An 18,417-nucleotide genomic window follows, 5' to 3' on the forward strand; every position below is an offset into this window, starting at 1 on the left:
ACACATCTATTCTTTTTTCGGATTCTTTCTGCACATTATCACAGAATATTGGGTAGAGTTCCCTATGCTATACAATAATTCTCCATTGCCCCACTTATTCTGTATACTACCATGTGCATTTGCAAATTTATTTTTAGTTCTAATAATTTGATTCTTTTTTTCTTGGCAATTTAGCTAAATGTTTTCAAATTTTATTAATCTGTTCAAGGACCCAGATTTGGTTTCATCACTTTTCTCCATTTTTCCCTAGCCTTTATTTCATTACTTTTTACTATTTTCTTTATTTCCTTTCTTCTACTTTCTTTAGATTCAATTTGCTTTTTTTCAGTATATAAGGAGTTAAGAGCAGGGTATTCATTTGATATAGATTTTCTTTCTTTATATAGGCATTTATAGCTATATTTCTCTCCAAGTCCTATTTTAGCTTCATCTCATAAGTTTTGGTATAACTGTGTCTTCATTTTCATTAATCTCAAGGTATTTTCTGTTTTTCCTTTTGATTTTTTCTTTAATTCATTGGTCATTTAGGAGAGTGTTGTACAATTTCCACATTTTGTGAATTTCCCAAATCTTTTCCTCCTTCTCATTTCTAATTTTATTTCATGGTAGCTGGAGGACACACTTTGTATTATTTCTATCCTCTTAAATTTATTGAGGTTAGATTTATTGTCTTGTTAATGTTTTTTCCCTGGAGAATGTCTGTGTGCATTTGGGATGACATATTTGTTGTTGATAGATTTGGTATTCTATAGGTGTCTATTAAGTCTTGCTGGTTAACAGTGTTGTTCAAGTCTTCTATTTTATTGAGGACTTTTCTGTTTGTTCTTTCCATTACTGAAAGCAGGGTATGGAAATCTTCAACGTTTTTGCATTTTGGTGTTCTGTTTTAAGATAGCATGTGTGTTTATACTTACACCTTTTTGATGGATTGACTTATCACTATAAAATATATTTCTAGTAATATTTTTGGGTTTAATGTGGTTTTTTTCTGATATCAGCATAGGCATTACAGTTTTCAATCACTATTTATATATTTTTTATATTTCTTTCTCTCTCCATCTAATACTCCCATTACATGTGAACTGCCATGCTTAAAGATATTCCACATTTTTCTGAGATGCTCTTCATTTTTTTCTTCTGTCCATTTTTCAGCTTGCATTATCTCTAGCAATCTATCTTCATCATAACTTATTTTCATTCCTTCCAGTTCAAATCTACCATTGAGTCCCTCAAGTGAAATCTATAATTTATCTTGATTCTCTTATTTAAAAAAACTCTACTTCTTTATTGATAATCTCTATTTGATGCAATATTGTAATCATACCTTCCTTTACTTCTTTAATCATGATCTCCCTTAATTCCATGAACATGTTTATAATGGCTAAAGTCTTTTTCTCATAAATTCAGCATCTTATCTGTCTCACAAGTAGTTTCAGTTGCTTTCATTTGTCTCTGTTCTATCTCTTATTTCTTCCCATGGTCAAAATTTTTTGTTGCAAGTTGGCATTTTAGATAATATATGGCAGCAATTCTAGGTACTGTCTACCACTCCCCCCCCCCCCACTGGGGTTATTATTATTTGCTTGCTTATTTGTTTGGCAACTGATTAGATTATTTTAGCATTATCTCCTCCACCTCCCTTCCAGTGTTCAGCCTCTGATGTTGTTCCTCAAGGATGCACAGGTTTGGATATGCCCAGTCACCCAGGGATGACAGTGGCATTGGCTGGACTCTCTTCCTCTCTTCCCATGACCACATTCAGCAGCTAAGCTCCACCAATTGATAGCTGATTACTCTATTGCTTTTAAAAATTCCCTTGAGTAACTGCTTCACTAATCCATTCAACTTCTGGATCATCTGAAGGAATAGTTTCTGAGGTTAGTGTCTGATTTTTGTTCTGATCATTGGAAGGCTTTTCCAGCTCTGTTATTCCCTGGTTCTCCTCTGCAAACTAGTTGTCCTACACTTTGGCCTATGTCTTGAATCTCCTCCCAATTGCCTTTCACCACCTCTACTGTTCTTGAGGGTGCTGTTAGGCTCAGATTTCTTCACTCTAAGTTGCAAAAGAAGACAGTTCCTTAGGAAGAGATGGGGAATCTATCTGTTTTATGGCTGACTTGGCTTTTCTCCCCAGGCAAAAATCTCTGAGCTAGGACCCTGGATCTGTAGGCAGGAAAGCTGGCAAATTTCTCTCCAAGGTCACCTCCACTCTAAGAACAAAGAACTCCATGGAGAAGGGGGCAGAAATATGGGATTGTTTCAGCTTGCCTGTCCTAGTGTGAAACCATACCCTCATGGCCAGGGAAGGAATGATCATGCTCTCAATAGAGCCTCCCTTCCACAGTGGAGGCTGGACATAAGAAAGAGTCCCTACTTCTCAATTGTACCCACCTGGGAATTAGCTTCTGCAATAAGAAACTTGAGGCAGGATGAAAAATTACAAAAGCCTGTTCCTCCCAGGAAGGAAGCTCTCCCTCTGGGTGCTAAGAGCAGAGTATCCTGTATTTTGGCATCACCAGTCTGGAGGGGAATCTCCATCTCACTGAACTAAAAAGTAAGGGAGACAGGGACTAATTTTTGTTCAAATATCAAACATTCTCACATTACTTACCAAATTTTTGTAGATATTCTTGAAAAGATGCTTTATCATACGCCATTCACTCTTAGAACAATTTCTACAGTTTTTATTATTTAAAAAAAATAGTTTTCAACAGTTTTAATGGGAGCCAGCCAAAATAATTCCTAATAAATCACACTAGAAGTTGACCTCCTAGCCCATATTAATACTTTTGCCTTACAGATTTTTCAGTATTTCAGAGTTTGAGTTGTAAATGGTTAGTAGGAAAAATAAATGCTTACCTAAGATGCAGACATACAGACAACTGAGTGAACTGACCTGGTGAATAATCAATCAATTAAATCAAACTAATTCTATTGTATTTGCCTCTAAGAACATCACTGTTTCCAAACTAGGCAGTTATCTTTTGACATGTTTCATAGTATATTTCGATAATATTTCATTTATCTACTAACTATTCTTCCAAATACATCTAAGAAAGAGGAAATAATCAAAACTGGTTTTCAGCAGTTAAAAAAGATGATGCTATAAACATAGTGTACTAAATATTATGCCATTTTCATAAACAATACATCAGATTCACTACTATTTTAGAAAGAAATTTTCCCAAATGTGGTTTTCCAGTCCAAAGGTGAGAGGCACATTAAGGAGCAGAGGTGCTAGAGAAGGCACACTGATAGTGGTATTGAACAAGAGTATATTTAAGAAATGTAAAAAACAAACAAACAAACAAAAAAAACAGACTGTGCTCTATACATTGAGATGTCCAGAGTACATGATAAAATCAATTACAACACAGTGAGTGATTGACATTATGAGTAATTAAAGAACATTTACTATACTCTAAGGAAATGAGGATACTTTAGAAACATTTCAATCAAAAACAGTTAAAATCAGACAAGTTAGTGTGTAAGAGGAAGATTTAGTTGTATGGAAGAATAGAAAGAGAAGTGTATGCTTTCATAATATGGCATGAAGCACCTTTATGTATAATGGAACAGCCAATGTGGGCCTATTTTGGAACATACCAGTTAGTCTTTGGACAGAAACTAGATGAATATTTGTACAGAGTGAATTAAAAAATCAACCAACTAACTCAAGCTATTAAGGTACTGAAACTATTAAGATAGTCTAACAAAATTGACTATGTGGTAGACCTTGATACTCATACTCAAGGGGTACAGCACATGGCAACTGCATGTGCCATGGACATGTGCAGGTTATACACCTCAGCCATCACCAGCTCTGTCATTTCAAGCTTTAATGCTTTCAAAAGTTTTTGGCTAAATACCTTCTGTCTTTATGACTTCTTTACATCCATCATCAACACAAATAACTGACCTTTTTTTAAGGACTTTTCTTTTCACACAATAAAATGTTTATCATACATTGTAACAAGTAGAGAACAACTGAGCTTTGCGGCAACTGGCTAATCCCAGTCTGTGAGGATGCAACCAGCTCACACACAAATCACATCTGAGTTTGAGAATTTCAAGCAAGGAGTTGGAATGCACCTGGGTTCAGATATCAGGGACACAAATATATGAAGGTAGTAAAATAGCATTCAGAGAGAAGACAAGGACAAAGACGAAACCAGTCATCTAAACAACTAGTCTGCTCTTATAAATTAAGGCAGAGAGTAGAAACAGTTTAGGAAGTGAGGGAGAATGCAGGGAGGCTCAACATGAGAAGGCCTAGGTTTCTTGAGGAACAATAGTTTGAGTTGTTTCCCATGTGCCAATGGCCATATCTAGGCTTATTCCTAGCCTTTGTGAAGTGAGAGCAGGAATAAATATGGAGGAGTTCCCATCGTGGCACAGTGGTTAACGAATCCGACTAGGAACCATGAGATTGTGGGTTTGGTTTCTGCCCTTGCTCAGTGGGTTAACGATCCGGCGTTGCCGTGAGCTGTGGCGTAGGTCGAAGACGTGGCTCGGATCCTGCGTTGCTGTGGCTCTGGCGTAGGCTAGTGGCTACAGCTCCGATTGGACCCCTAGCCTGGGAACCTCCATGTGCCACGGGAGCGGCCCAAGAAATAGCAAAAAGCCAAAAAAAAAAAAAAAAAACAAAAAAGGAATAAATATGGAGACCCACACAAGATACGTCTAATATTTAAAAGTCATAAATCAAGCTAACAAGCTATTAAGTAACATATATCCTCACAATATTGTAAATACCTAAGTCTCAATTTAGAGTTCTTGAATTCCTGGGAATTCCACAGGGGATGATGGTGCAGAGAAGACCAGGCTGCAGCTCTCTTTCTTGCCTCTACTCTCTCCTGCACTATTAGAAGCCCAGTGTATTTGTGGGGACATTCCAATGCATGCAGCTAAACTCTAACTGTATTCTACACCAACAGTGCCCCCACCCCTCCCCGGCCAACTCAGGCCTAGAAGTATGCAAAAATGGTTGAGGAATTTGAAATCTTGGTACCTGGAGCACCCAATAAAAAGGGAGCTTGTTGCCTTTGCCTCAAAAATCTTCCCCCTCAGGGGAGAAGCATGAGCTGAGAGAACTAGAGTAAGACCCTCTAACGCCCATGCCCAGGGTGAGGCAACAGCCCTCTCCTCCATACCCAAAGATAGCACTGGCTGTGATTGTTAATCCAGATCCTATTGGTTCTTAATTCTTCGTATCTTTTCAAGTGCATTACTATTGACTTAGGTTGGTTACCCTAACTTCTCCCAAATTGAAAAAGAGTAGAATTAGGGAAATCTTGACATGAAGGTAAATATTTCTCCCTTCATTCTTTAACATTGTTCTTGAGAGAATTATTAGGATTCATTGAAAACTTTAGTTTCTGATTTCCTATGTATCCACTTTCCAAACATCTCTTACTAGCAATTTTAGTATAATTTAGTTTAATTTAATAAACTTCAGCAATTACAGAATGATTGTTTATAGAAAGCTCTTTAAAGGCAAGAACTGTCTTATTCATCTTTTTCAACTCTATCTCATTGCTAAGGTCCTCATCATAAGAGATACTCATAAATATTTGTTGAACACTGTGGCAGCTATGAGCCAGAGATCAACAAAAGAATAAAGGTTATGCTAAAAAGCACAACAAAATGTGAGCAAAGATTCACTTCTGTATTTCCTTGTTTTTGTGGCAAGAGAGTGGGTACTTGGAATAAAGCAAAACATTCAATTATTTATTGTCTGTGAATTTTATTTTTTGGAAGGAAGCATGCTTGGTGCATTGAGAGTAGTTTGCAACAGATATCAAGGTGAAGAGGTCTGGTCATCACAATTGTAAAGGCATACACAGAGGGACCATTCCACAATTAGACCATGCCCATCTGCAGAAGTAAACCAAGGGGAACATGCAGGCTGAGTTGTCAGTTAGCCTGGGCCTCTCCTTCATAGAAAAGAGAGAATGGAGGAGGTCAGCTCTCCCCTGGGCAAGCAGGGAAATAAGATGTCATTCTGAATGTCAGCTCTTTTGCAGCTTAATATTGAGCACTTTCTATGTGTCTAGCATCACAAGAATTACATTTCACTACAAGCGATTTTGCTGTTCAGAAAAAGCAGAGCCGGTGTAGACCCCAGTTGACGAAAGCTGATTAGTGAAGAAAATGGAATCCAGGCCTTGAAAGTTAGGTAAAATTTAATGACATAGTGGAGAGATAAAGGAATAGTCCAAAAGGAATAGTCCAAGTGGAGGGAGTTATGACTTGAGAATGAGGTTTGAGCATTTCGGGTGTAGGAGGGAGCCAAGAGACTAGTCTGCCTACAGCACAGTGTGTTGTAGGAAGTATGTGTGGATGAAAGGATTGGAATCACATGAAACTTCATAGTTTGAACGCAGTGTTTAAATTGAACACATCTCATTCTAACACCCTGACAGATCTGAATGCCTATTTTGGTTTAATGATTAAATAGTTACATATGATTTATTTCCTAAGCATTTAACAAATACTAAGTCATTTACACCTGATAACAATCTTTATAAGGGCTTTCATAATCTCCGTTTCACTAATGAGAGAACTGAAATACAGAGAGATTAATCAGCCTTACATACCATGATGCCTTGCAAACTAGATGATGTACTTGGTCCTCACACTGTCTTTTACTTGCTGACTAGTACCTGAAATCCTTCCATTTGTAGTCAACACTCTTTAGTTTGAAAGTGACTCCTCTAGGGGGTTGTAAATTCCACTAGGTAAAGTAGTTGCACTCTAGATAGATTCTTAAGTGTCATGAGTCAGGGCAGAAGGTGGCCAGGAACACTGAAAGCGTGGTGGGGAGAGGTGGTATCAGGGCAGAGGGATGCAAATGGGCAGATCTAGAGTGACACAGACTAACTTAGTTTCCTTCATAGCTGTGCTGGTTGCAGACTTGGGTACAAGAAATCAGAAATGACTGCAGGCTTTCAAATTGCCGGGGGGGGGCGGGGGTGTCAGGGAGCAGGGGCTGTTAAAAGTGATAGCTGAGGAAAATTAGTAATTGTGTGCATTTCATGAAGAAACAAGGCTTCATTTAGGTATAGCAGACTTGAATCATCCAAGATTAAGGCAATATTCTGCATGAGAATCAAGCAAAGGTGACTGGAAACCACAGGATGTTATTTTCTACTTAATATAGAAGCTAATCTAACTTGAACTAGTTCTACACCAAGAGAAACAATACTGAATTAGTATGTCTTGATCCAGAATGTTCATTCCCTCTCGTACACAGACTTTCTGGTCTGATTCTATTGTCTTAACAACCATGTACATGGACAGGGTTATCCCTCAAGAGAGCTCTACAACTCTCACTAGGCTGGAGGCTTACTTTTCAAGTTATACTGTAACAGGTGGTAGTTACTTCAAACTTGCTTATAAACTTCCTTAACTGGCTTAGAATACACTTAATTCTAATACAACATAGGCAACATTTAGTAAATTCATAGGACAATGTAATATGCTCCTATTCATTTGGAAAGCCTGAGGGTTTTTTTATGTCTGTTTTCAATTAGTTCTTAATATTTCCCTTTCTTTTTTTCTCCCCTCTTCTGTGCCCCATTGTCCACCAAACCTCCCTTTTATAGATTCTAAATTCTGTCTTTGTTGGCCTTGGGTCATGCCTTTCCAAACAACCCAGCAGCCCCAAATGAAGGGAAACTTTGGCTTTCATGTTTCCAAAGCAACTTCTAGATCTTAGATAGAGCTCCTGGCATTAGTCTATGTGTAAGATTAAAAAAAAAATCAGATAAAACTTGCTATTCCATGTAGGCTTCTTGCTTGACTTCTTAGCTGCAAATCCTATCTTAAAGTGCACCACTGAAGTCCAGTCTCTGTACTTTTTAGCAACAATACTACAAAAGGGTCATGTTGCATGCACATAAAGCTCTGTGTCTCCTCACACATGCCCCTGTGATTGCAATCAGTTTCTCAAAGATTGTGAGCGGGACCCTGGCCTGGACAAAGAATCATTTCTATGGGAGCAAGGTTGTGCATTATTTTCTGCCTGCCCACTTCCCCCAAGTTCACCCCAGTAATGCCACCTTGACTGAGGAATGCAAACAGAATAACAAGGCAGAGGAGCCTTCACTCCCTACACACAAGCTGCCTAAAGTCTAGGATGGAGAGGCCTGTAAACTTCTTTCTGCAGCATTGAGTGCTTATTAACAAAAGGGCTAGTTGACTACAGATCATGTTTCTCTAGGAATTCTGCAGAGGGAGACCAAGCTAATAATTGCCAGGGGCATCTTTGTGCAGATGGTTATACACACAAACTGTTTTGCTGGAATCCTGTTTTTAAATTGGTTAAAAATCAATTGGCTAACCACTTCATCAGTACTGAAAGTTACCAGAAATCTGGTTGACAAGAAATTTCCATTTTGAAGTTGAGAGGGTACATATCCTGAGTAGAGTTAATTGGCTAGGCTGCTTGCACATTTGGAATAAATACAAAATAATGTCGAAAATTTAGACTTACTCTGTAGAAGTCATCGATCTGATGGTAAAACTATCTCCCAAACTAGGGAAAATGTGCCATGTTTAATACACTAAACTATTATTTTCAGTTCTAGTTGTTAAAATCCCACGAATATTAGTTCTATCCAATGATGCCAAGAATGTTCCTTTAACAGATACCTTGCTTCTCATACATAATTAATTGTATCTTCAAAGAAATAAATATCTTTATGATTATTTAAGGTTTACAACTAAAATGCCTGCTTTTGGGGACAAGGTTTTGAAAGACTATCTCATTTAAATATAGATATGGCCTAGGTTTGAAGTGCAGCTGACTTTATACAATGATACTCTCAGAGTTCCATGGGACTCTAAAATTTGAAACTTTAATTTCCTGGAACAATAACAATTCTAAGAAGTATTATATCTTATGCCCCAAAAGGGGGCCCTGCATCACAATTAAACAGGTCACTTTCCTCTGGAGCTAAGGTCTCTAACATGTTCATGTGCCCTATGACTCTCAGAGATAGATTTTCCCAGAATTCTCTTATCATGGCACTTTTTGAAGTATAAATATCTCAGGAAACATACTTGGTCAAATGTTGACTTCATGTGAGTTTTTTCTTCTTCATAAGATGAAAAGTGGTGCATGAGAAAAGGAGTCTGGGTAAGATATTCAGGATGTCAGAGAAATGCATAAGAGAGTGTTAGAAGAGCCTGGGTATCTAACTTCTCTTGTTTTATATTTCTATGCAAAGCAAGTTCTACGGTTATGCTCAAAGAACTATCCATATAGGCTACCTCTTATCATTAAAGCTCATGAGAACTAGGAACTGTGGATATTTCTTACAGAGGTTCTTTTTGCTTTGTAGTAAAGGAAGCAATGGGATTGTGGGCTAGCTTCCATTTACCCCGCACTCACTCATAAGCTATTTTCCCTAAGGCCTACAAGAGCAGCTCATGAATAGCTGAGAGCCAAATTTGGCCCATTTAAAATATTATTGCATTGTCCACTATAATGATAGTAATAACCTTGTAATGAGTGTGCATAGAGCAAGGCCTGGTACAAAACCCAGAACAAGCCACACTCAGCCTGTGCATAGTGAATACCAAAGAGGCCTTCCATTCCCCATCAGGGGCCGTCACTGTTGAAAAAGTAGGTGATCGCTTTCTTTCCGACATTCTGGCCTCTGGCCATGAATATTGAGAGCTGTTATCCTCTAAGGCTACCCATTTCCTTCTCCAAAAGCCTTTAATGCTTACAGTAAGTATACTACCTTGTAACCAGTGTGACCCCAAGTAATGTCAACTGTCCATTCCATCAAGTATTCCTCAAAAAAGGTCATATTCAATACCTAATATTGATGTAAGAGCTTCAGCTAATTCTACTGAATATAGAAATCCATCTACAGATTTCTTTCTCCATATATAGAGATTTGCATTCACTCATCTAAATTCTGTCATCTGGCAGTCACACCTCAACAGCTATTTTCTGCAATTCTGAAACTCTCTCATTTTTTTTAAAATTGGCAAGCAGACAATTTATTGATCATCCTCACTTTGTAAAAAGGATTAAGACAGGTTTCAAGAAATCAAGACAGCATAAAATAATATCTGGTAAAAATTTTTGGAAAAAATGAAAGTAAAAGAAGGATGGGCAGAGAGGAAAGGAACAGAGATATTAAATAATGACAGACAGGAAGAATAGTTAACTTTGAAGCAAGGGAACTAATACTGAACTGTTGTCTACAAATGATGCTATTCTTTGATATGATAGCTTTTAAAATAATTACATAAAGTATTAAGAGATACAAAGAAGCTATGAATAAGTTAATTGGTTCTATTTAAATTTCATAGGCACTGTTACTACCTCAAGCATTTTGTAACTGTGTCACTGGGAACACCATTCTATTATAATGGAAATCCTTTACCCAGTCCCTGAATAATGCCAGAAAGAATGAAGCTATCACAGTAAAGGTTAGCCAAATCAGTGCATTTGTTTTTCTTTTTAAATTGTTGTTGTTGATATTTGGTTGCAGAACTGAAGTGACTGAAAAGAGATGTGACACGTATAAAATCAATCACTTAGACATTTCCTTATGTCTCCAAACTTGCTTCAGAATGCCTTGCTTTTTCAGAAAAATCAGGAATTGGGATATTTGCAAAGTGACTTTACCAATGCATGGTTCATGCAAGTCCTGAATTCCCAGAAACTTCTTGCCCACTCAGGCTCATGAAAAATAGGTACATATCAAATCTCAGCTTTTGGACAGTGTGCCAAAAGCCTAGATCTTAAGGTCATCTAAAAACTACTAGTGGTTCTGAAAATGATGTGATTTTACAAGTTTAAACATGTCTGATGTTCCTCTATAATTTTTGCCAAATGATTCAACCATGCCAACAATCAATACTTTGCCCTAGCTGACTGAGTTTGTGGATATGCTGATTTGTGGATATTTGGAAGGATATCTGGGTTACAATCAAGAGACAGGCTGAGTCATATTGCAAAGGGACTATGTAAGACACATTTTTTCTCTTCATTCATTGCCTTGCTGATCCATAACATTATTTCATTTGGGAGCTGCAGTATGACCAGTTAGCCAATGGAAATCTACTCTCTGGGTTCCCTTGTGGTACACTGTTGTTGTTATTGTAGTCCAGCCTGATAGTAAGGATACTGCACAATATAACATGACACACCCAGAGTGAAAAAGAGGCTCTGAAGTAACACACCTCTTCTGTCAGCTCCAAACCATTTATTTGCAAGTTTCACCATGTCTCAAACGGAAAAACATGGACCAAATGAATAAAAATCAAAAGGTTTTTTGGAGAACTAATTTTTCACCTCTATCCCCAAGAAAAATAGTATGAAGTTGCCTCTCAGTATTTTTTTTTGTAATATCAAATACTGATTTCTGGTGCTTTTGAGGATATTGTTTATCCTCATTGATTCTTTAGGAAGTTAGCTCTTCCAGCTCACCTAGAGTTGAATTCATTAATTAAAGAATGACTTTACAGAAAAGTTTCTAAAATTACACTGGAATTTGGAATTGCAAGAGTTGACTTTTTAGCCAGAAGATAAATTTCTTAAGCATTAAGCTTACTTTATCAAGCATACCTGATATTCTCATAAATTGTGCATATATTTTAACTTATTTTAATATTGTGTGGGCTTGGTTTATAATATTCTCACGCAGTTACTAAAATTGAGTCTTCTCAGTCATATATTAGTTGTAGAAATGCTTAACCCTTCCAAAAGATCACTTGAATTAAAATAACATCAGCTAGGTTTTAAGTTTGTTTACTTTTTTGCTTATTTATCATTTGTTTTGTGTATGTTGGAACCATCATGCAGTTGTTATATGGCTTTTATTGGAGGGCAAAAGTATTTAGACAAGGTTGATATTGGAAACATTTTTTAAATACATCATGTGTCACGTTCCCAGACATAATCAACATAATTATCTGGTCAGGTAGACTGGTTTTAGAAGCCTTCAGAAAGCAGCACACAGAGTGCATTGCTTACAGGAGTCATGGACATTCAAATAGAAGCAGAACCACCACAGAGATCAATTTATGAAGATGCAAAGAGCAGTATGATTGGAATGATCAGTCTTCAAATAACTACATTTTCTAGAGCCCCTACCCCCCCATCCCACCTTAGCTTCACAACACAGGCATCAGCCATAGCACTAAATCTGCACAGACACCTGCCTCAACTGGTATGACTGAACTGGCAGGTCAATTGGCTCAAACAAATGATCAATCAGTGAGAAAGCATGAACTTGAGTGTTAGAATAAATCAATTGGCCTGCTCAATCCAAATGGTATGTCTGTTCAGAAAGACAAATGGTAGAAATTTGTACAATGATTTGTATAAAATTCTACAATGATTTGTACAAAAATTTGTACAAAATATATTTGTATAATGACTCTGTTAAAGGATACATAATGGGTCCTTTAAATTGATATGATCCATTTGGTGTTTATAAATCAACAGAACTCAAGAGAATTAAGGACTGATACCAGCATATTGAAGATTACCTCACAAAGGGCTAAAACCATCAAGGGTTAAAAATCTGTGGTCCATATGGCTGTGATCTTATTTAAAATAATTTTAATAACACTGCTGAGCATTAAGTATGTGTCAGGCACAGTTCTAAGGGCTTGACATTAATTATCTCATTTTATTCTCATGATAACAGACAAGACAGGATTGGGATTAGGGAGAGGTGAGTGCACAAAAAAATCAGTCATCAAGATAAACAATATTTTAATGAAATACTTTTTAAAATAAAAATGCAAAAAATCCATGATGAGAAAAATATCAAAATTTTGAATAAAGACAGGCTATTTTTTGTTGTTTAACGACCCTGCATTATATGTGATGGAAACAGTAAGTTCCAATCAGTCTGAGATTCTGAGGCTGTGAGGTCAGTATGTCTTCCACTGGGTGGGTTTATAAGGCTGACAAAGCTAACCAACTAGATGACTTGGAACTTTAAAAATCATCATGGTTTTTTGATTATTTGCTTTTTTAAAACTAGATGATGTATAGTATTTCACAAGTTACAAGGGTACAAAATAGTCATTCACAAATTTTAAAGGTTATATTCCATTAATAGTTACTACAAAATACTGACTATATTCCCAGTGTTGTACAAAACATCCTTGTAGCTTACTTATTTTACATGTAATGGCTTTTGTTCTTACTCCCCACCCTTATATTGCCCCTTCCACCCTTCCTCTCCCAACAACCACTAGTTTGTTATATGTATCTGTGCATCTATTCTTTGTTATATTCACTAGTTTGTTATATTTTTCAGATTTCACATATAAATGATGTTATACAGTATTTATCTTTGTCTGTCTGAATTATTTCACTTAGCTTAATGCCCTCCAAGCCTATCCATGATATTGCAAATAGCAATTTTTCATTTTTTATGGCTGAGTAATATTCCACTATATATAAGAACATCATATCTTCTTCATCCATTCATCTGTTGGTGGATAATTAGTTCACTTCCATATATTGGCAATTGTAAATAATGTTGCTATGAACACTGGGGTGCACATATCTTTTTGAATTAGTGTTTTCGTTTTTTTTTTTTTTTTCAGATATATACTCAGGAGTAGAATTGCTGGGTCATGTAGTAGTTCCATTCTTAGTTTCTTGAGAAACCTCCATGCTGTTTCCCATAGTGGCTGTGCCAATTCACATTCCCACCAACAGAATGTGAAGATCCCTTTTTATCCACATCCTCACCAACATTTACTATTTGTTTTCTTTTTGATGATAGCCATTCTGACAGGTGTGAGGTGATATCTCACTATGGTTTTGATTTGCATTTCTCTAATGATTAATGACATTGAGCATCTTTTCACATACCTGTTGGCCACCTGTATTTCTTCACTGGAAAACTGTCTATGCAGGTCTTCTGACCATTTTTTTACTGAGTTGTATGAACTATTTATATATTTTGGATTTTAACCTCTTATCGAGTACACAATTTGAAAATATTTTCTTCCATTTAGTAGGCTGTATTTTTTTTTCCTTTGCTGTACAAAAGCTTTTAATTTTGACTAGGTCCATTTGTTTACTATTGCTTTTTATTTTCTTTGCTTTAGGAGACATCCAAAAAATATTGCTACAATTTATGCCAGAGTGTTCTGCCTACATTTTGTTCTAAGAGTTTTATACTTCCCAGTCTTACATTTAGGTCTTTAATATATCCTGAGTTTATTTTTGTATATGGTGTGAGAAAAATTTCTAATGTTACCATTTTACATTTATACCATTTAATGTCCAGATTTCCTAGCACCACTTATGGAAGAGATTGTCTTTTCTCCATTGTATATTCTTGCCTTCTTTGTCACAGATTAATCATAAATGCATGGGTTTATTTCTGGGCTTTCTATTCTGTTCCATTGATCTATGTATCTGTACTGGTGTCATACTGTTTTGATAACTGTAGCTTTGTAGTATAGTCTTAAGTCAGGAAGCAAGATTCCTCCAGCTCTGTTCTTATTGCCCAAGTTTGTTTTGGCCATTTGGGGTCTTCTTAAATTTCCAGTTTGAAAATTATTTGTTCTAGTTCTGTGAAAATGCCCTCGGTACTGTATTGACTATGTAGACTCCTTCGGTAGAATGGTCATGTTAATATTAATTCTTCCAATCCACGAACATGATATATCTTTCCATTTACATCACCTTCAATTTCTTTCATCAGTATCTTAGTTTTTCAAATAAAGTTTTCTTAGCTCCTTAGGGAAGTTTATTCCTAGGTATTTTCTTTCTTTTTTTTTTTTTTTATACAATGATAAGTGTGATTGTTCCCTTAATTTCTATTTCTGATAGTTCACTGTTAGTGTATAAAAGTGCAACAGATTTCTGTATATCAATTTTGTATCCTGCAACTTTGCCAAATTCATTGATGAGAATATCATCATGCTTTTTTGAGTACTTTTATTAACTTTTCTTCTTTTCCACTTGGCTCAAAATATGGGAAGATAGTTTATAAGTATACATATTTGCACACAGTTTTGTTTTTTGTTTCAGGCTGGAATATCTCAGGTGCCACAATAGAGATAGATGTTCATTATCCTCTTTTTAATATAAAGACTCTCAGGATCCAGAGAGGTTAATACAGTTGTCCAAGCTCATACAGTGAGTAAGTGGCAGAGCATATTTTTGAACCCAAGCAATCTAGTTTCCAGGTCCACTCTCCTAATTATTGCTCTCTTGGAAATCACAACACTTAACCAGAAATCAGCATATCCAACACACTTTACTCTCTGGGTACTCCAACTAGTGTATAATATTGTTAAACTATAACCTCAACATTGAAAAATTTTTAACACAATTGTTCTAAGAAAGAAATCACATCTTTTATGAATAATGCCTTCCATATCTACCAATATTACTGTGAGGTAGGTGTGAATACTATGTCTGAGGGTACTGCCATTAAATATTTAAATAAATCATCTTTTAAAATGAGGACCATGAATAATCTGACTATAAGAATGCCAAAAGGGCATTAGGAAGAACTAAGAGCTTCTGATTATTTTGCTATAGATCACACTGCTTAGGTCAGACACAGTTCTCATCACAGGATGTAATCCAAGGAACTCAAACATTAAGCCATTATGCTAAAGTAGTTCTTTATTTTAAAGGCTGACAAAAGCATGTAACTGGACATGCAGATTTCTTTGGCTCTGCCAAAAGACTCATTTATTTTACCTCTTTCTGCAAGCTAGCACTCCGTAAGACCTGGGGCGGGGGGGAGGGAAATGGTTTTCTTTGAGCCATGAACTTGTGTTTCTTTTACTTTGTCTTAGTGAGTGGGCAGATTCTCAGTGAAACAAGAGTATAATGCTGACATATTGGTGATGAGAAGGAGTAGGATGATGCCATCGTACCTCTGAGAAAATTTAAGCATAGTTCACAGTGTTGAAGAAGAGCATCATACCAGGAGCTCTGGAAATTGGCTCTAAATCTCCCTAAACTATACTGCAAATCACTAAAAAAGGAAATTAGGCACGTGCCTTTTTTTAAATTTTACTGCTTCCTGTTTAAAACTACAAATTTATTCTCTCTACTACAACTACTGTCATCAATTGATTCATTTATTCATCCACACATTCAACAAAATTCTTTGAAAACTTCTATGTGCGACTGTACTAAGTGCTGAAGAAACAAAAGTGAAAATATATGGTTTCCACCCTTAGGAAGTTTATAACCTATTTGAAACAGATATATCCACAAGTATTTATAATGACAATAATATGTGTATACATAAAATGGAGTCGGGTATGTCATGGTTAGAGGAGAGTCTGCTGGGAACACTACAGAACGTGTTCAGAGAGAGACTATATTTACACTCGGGAGTTCAGAGAAAAAAACAGAAGTTTCTCTACTGAGTAATAGGAAGGCCTTCAAGACAAATGCAAAAATACAGAGGCCAAAGAAGACATGGCATTTATCTAGAATGACTGTTCTGTGTTGCTGGATCATCTAGGGAAAGATCTAAGAAAGAGTTGGCAGAATTAGAAAGAAACCACACCCTGCTAGGTATGCAAGGTTGCCATTCAAAGGAGATTAGCTTTAATCTTGAAGAAGTGGACAGCAATTGAATAGTTCTGCCAAGGCAGTAATACAGTCAAGTCTCAATGGTAAAAGATGTTATGTAGAGGAGAAATTAGAGGATAAATATAACCATTCACCTTTTAGGCTTTTTCCCCCCCAGGACTGTCACCTCCTTCCTTAAAATAAAGTTTCATAATTAATGATTGTGGATTTGTATGTTTCAAAATTGATACTATCACTTGATACACTAAATTTGATATACATTTGATATACAAATTTACTATCATTTGATATACTAAACACCTGCTTGCAAATCAGGTCTCTGATATTTTGCAAACAGCTGCAAATAGTAAGCTATTTTGAAATAGGCAGATCAATTCAGTAGAATAAACTTTCTTGGTGCTTTGGAGGTATCAAGAAAATAAATATGATCATGCTGTCAAAAGACCCATCATGTGCATTTGTGGTCATAGAGAAGGGAATATGTATTTGCTGTTACAAATATGAGCATCTTCTAGTGTCTCGAGAATTCTTTTAGGATCCCACATTAGCATGCATATACTCAAAAAGAAGCTTACTTTCAGGCAGAAGCACTCAATGGGCAGAAAATAACCCTTGATCTTTCTCCAACCAGCAATTAGCCCTGTTTGCGGACCACCTGAATCATCTGTTTTGGCACAATTCTGGTACTTTTCAACATAGTTATTATCATAGCTCCAAAGCATTATTTCTCCTGATTAACAACTTACCGTATAGTTAAGATCAAATAGCATAGCTAAGACAATTAGTTTCTACTCTGGTCATTATATAATTTTACTTAAAAGAAAAATCTCTCCTCTCTTTTCAGGGCAATGCTATTCTAGGAGCCTGTGCTGGAATAAACTCCTAATGCAAAGCCTGTCTTAAAATGCTGAACCCAGAAGAATTTGGCATAAATAAGACATGGAGTTAGCTGACATGAGATACTGCATTTATTCCATTGTTGGCGAGGACAAAACTGGGCCGCTATTGTCACAGGTGAAAAGTGTTTTCAAAAGTCTGCTCTGTTGCTTGTTAGATAAGGGGCTGCCTTAGTCTGAATAACCTGAACAAGATTTATACACATCACTGAAATGGACTCGTGTTTACAGTATGTCCTTGCTCACTAGGATTAACAGTGCAAGGGCAGTGTGAGAGACATCAAGCGGGGAAACCTCAAACAACCTTCCAGGAAGTGCTAGGAAGCTGTTCAGAAGAAAACAGATTTTCTGACTCCTCACTTTCACTTGCAGCAGGCAGCAAGCTTGCTCCTGCACCAAGAATAGACCCCCAAGCTGCTGTTATGACCTGAGGAGGGAACTTATTTCAGCTGGGGCAACTATCTAACTACAAATGATTAAACTGTATTAAATAAACCAGAGTTCTGCTGCCATTTTCTCTAGAGAGAGTATGATGCTCTGGAAAAAAAAAAATCATCACGAAAGAGAATGATGGTCTTTAGTGCAGAGTTTTAAAAATAAGCTAATGTACCACAATCACAATGAAAGAAAGCCTTTATGGAAAATTGAGATTTGTACCCATTTGGTGTATGTTTTTACTGCACAGTGATGCTCTCTTGTGTGCTCTCACTCAGGGACAATTCAGCTATTGCCTGTGCTCCTAGGGACTGAGCTATTTTCAAGTCCCTTTATGATCTATGCAGAAATCATCTCTACTTCCAAACCATCAAATGCAGTGAGTGGGTGCAATGGCAGCCTTCCAGTGAGCTGAAAAGCTCTCATGACTTGGCATACAGTCTTTCCCTGGGCCCTTCAGTAATGGCATTTCACTTAATACAATATGCCCCTAACTGAGTTTTAGTGATTTCAAATGAATTT

The sequence above is a fragment of the Sus scrofa genome, chromosome 3 (assembly GCF_054392235.1).
Source record: "Sus scrofa isolate SSC_HxYL_T2T_F1_AM1 chromosome 3, Sscrofa_HxYL_maternal_Yorkshire_Landrace_v2.0, whole genome shotgun sequence".
NCBI classification, from domain to species: domain Eukaryota; kingdom Metazoa; phylum Chordata; class Mammalia; order Artiodactyla; family Suidae; genus Sus; species Sus scrofa.